At 51.8% G+C, this 2955-nt stretch overlaps 1 pseudogene; it reads right to left on the bottom strand.

Moving 5' to 3' along the window:
- Positions 1 to 214: 214 nt before the first annotated feature.
- LOC139684114 (olfactory receptor 14A16-like) lies at positions 215 to 1181 on the bottom strand (annotated as a pseudogene).
- Between the last annotated feature and the right edge of the window lie 1774 nt (positions 1182 to 2955).

A 2955-nucleotide genomic window follows, 5' to 3' on the forward strand; every position in this document is an offset into this window, starting at 1 on the left:
AAAGCCCATCTCTCACAAGTCCAGTGTTTGTATTATCTCCTCCCGATGTTTTGAGGTCCATGTCCAGAGATCAGGAAGGCAGTTGAGACGTTCTCATGAAAACACTTGCAAGGAGTGACCGTCGCCTACCGGACAAACAGCAGGTGTGTGTCCTTGCAGGCTGAAGTATCAGCGTGATTCTCATGGAGCTGAAGCAGTTTGGACTGCTCAGAAATTAACTTTTTGCAAGCAATCTCACAACAATCATTTTCCTCACAGCATCCTTGAGCTCCTGGTTCCTCAGGCTGTAGATGAGGGGGTTGAGTGTTGGAGACACCATTGTGTACAGAACTGACACCACCAGGTCCAGGGATGGGGAAAAGATAGAAGGAGGCTTCAAATAGGCCAAGAAGACAGTGCTGAGAAACAGGGAGACCACAGCCAGGTGAGGGAGGCACATGGAAAAGGTTTTGTGCCGTCCCTGCTCAGAGGGGATCCTCAGCACAGCCCTGAAGATCTGCACATAGGAGAAAACAATGAAAATGAAACATCCCAATAATAGAAAACAACTAACAGCAATGAGACCAAGTTCCCTGAGGTAGGAGTGTGAGCAGGAGAGCTTGAGGATGTGGGGGATTTCACAGAAGAACTGGCCCAGGGCATTGCCCTGGCACAGGGGCAGGGAAAATGTATTGACTGTGTGCAGCAGAGCATAGAGACAGGCACTGGCCCAGGCAGCTGCTGCCATGTGGGCACAAGCTCTGCTGCCCAGGAGGGTCCCGTAGTGCAGGGGTTTGCAGATGGCAACGTAGCGGTCGTAGCACATGATGGTGAGGAGAGAGAATTCTGTTGCCAAGAAGAAGATAACCAGAAAAATTTGAGCAGCACATCCTGCGTAAGAGATGTCCCTGGTGTTCCAGAGGGAATTGTGCATGGCCTTGGGGACAGTGGTGCAGATGGAGCCCAGGTCTGTGAGGGACAGGTTGAGCAGGAAGAAGTGCATGGGGGTGTGCAGGTGGTGGTCAGAGGCTACGGCGCTGATGATGAGGCCGTTGCCCAGGAGGGCAGCCAGGAAGATGCCCAGGAAGAGCCACAAGAGCAGGAGCTGCAGCTGCCGCGTGTCTGCCAATGGCAGGAGGAGGAAGTGGCTGATGGAGCTGCTGTTGGACATTTGCTGCCTCTGGGTATGGGGACCTGTTCATGTAGAAAAGACAGGGACAAGTCAGGACAGGCTGCTTTGAACTAAAATGGTGCTATTTCCCGTAGACTGTCTCACTTTGACTCATCTACCCTTGTTCCTTCTCTGGGAAAATCCTTCATCCAGGTTTCTGATTTGAGCTCCCCTTGCACTGTCTGGGTGTGCCATGAGCTGTCAGGCCTGTGTCTGTTGGGCCTGGAGGAGCCATCTCTGCCCCACTACAGTGGGTTTGTGTTCATGTGGCAGAAGGACTGGCTTGAACAGTCAGCATTTTTCAATGCAATCACTCCTAAGGCAGAAAGGCTTGTTGGCATCTGCACTTCCAATTTTAAAGGACTGTTTTTCCTACCCACATTCCATGCCTGGTTCTCTGAGGTCAGAAATTCCCAGCCTTTCTGCTGCACTCGGACTGAGCCACTGAGAGGTGTGGGAGGCAAAGGGATTCCTGTGGCTCAGGGCAAGGTAAAGAACTGGACAGTCTTCTTCCCCATTGCCCTGTGGTTGCACCTTTGGGGATCAGAGGACAATCACTTTTCATGTACCCTGAGAAGAAACCAGAATGTGCTGAGAGCAGAGGGATCACTAAATGTCTCAGTCTTTCTGAAGGTCTCTGATGAAGACTGACTTCTGCCAAAGACACACAGAGTTCATTTGACAAACCCAACAGCATTTCCTCAGTTGTAACATCTCTGTGCTTCTCCATGGGGCATTCAGGTAACACCAGTGTGCTATAGGAGAGATTTGCATGCAGGAGGGCGGCTCAGTGCTTGGAAGGACAGGACAAGGAGACCCCTGAGTGCCCTGGGGATGGTGGCTCATTAAGGGAGAGTCAGCTCATTCCCCTGTCACACACACTGATTTGCCTGCAGCCAAGAGTGTAGAGGAAAAGGTTGAACATTCCATTCCAAGGACACACCTGCATGACAGGAATCACAAGGGCAGTGCCTGACTCAGGTGCTGCAAATCCCAGAGCCTCACTGAGAGAACAAGACAATAAGAACAAGATAAGAATTGTAGAGAAACAAAGGAAAATATTGTGGTTCTCTCTCTGAGACACCAGGGCAGAGACAGCAGGCACTGAGGACAGTGTTACCCTGACCCAGCTGTGCCACCTCACAGACACCAACAGTGCCCTCCTTCCCACAGCATTTCTCCTTTTAGCTCCCCTTCATTCCCTGATCATATCCCTGCTGCCTGGACATTTTCCTCCTGGCAGGTGCCTTTTCCCTCTCAGCACTCCCAGTCCCATCCCACCCTCTGTGCACTCACCCCAACCCTACAGAAACCTGCCTGTCTGCAGGGCACTGCCTGGGGCATGTTCTCTTTGCAGGTGGGAAAGGGCAGGTCACAACAACCCTGAGGGGCCCAGAAAAGGTGATCCTGCTGCTGTCCATAGCTGAGGCATTTCAGGGGGATCCCAGGAGACAGACTGACTCAGAGTTACACATCAGCAGTCTCAGTACATGTTCAACCATTGTGTGCATGGTCCTTGTGTGTCCCTTCCAAGTCAGAAGATTCTGTGATTCTGTGGTTACACCTCCTATTGTGCTTCTCTCATCCCCCAACAATCTCACCCTGCTCCAAGGAGTAAACTGAAAACACACTCAGGAAAGCACCTTATTACAATAATCCCTGATTTACCATCTTCTCAGAAAGTGTCATCCAGAGCCTTTCCCAGGTGGATCTGGAGCTGTGAGCAGCCCTGACCCACACAGCACCCTCTCAGCAGCAGGACCCTGCCCTGCTCAGGGCTGCTCCTTCCTCCCACAGCTTCTCCC

Source organism: Pithys albifrons, chromosome 31, assembly GCF_047495875.1.
Source record: "Pithys albifrons albifrons isolate INPA30051 chromosome 31, PitAlb_v1, whole genome shotgun sequence".
NCBI classification, from domain to species: Eukaryota; Metazoa; Chordata; class Aves; order Passeriformes; family Thamnophilidae; genus Pithys; species Pithys albifrons.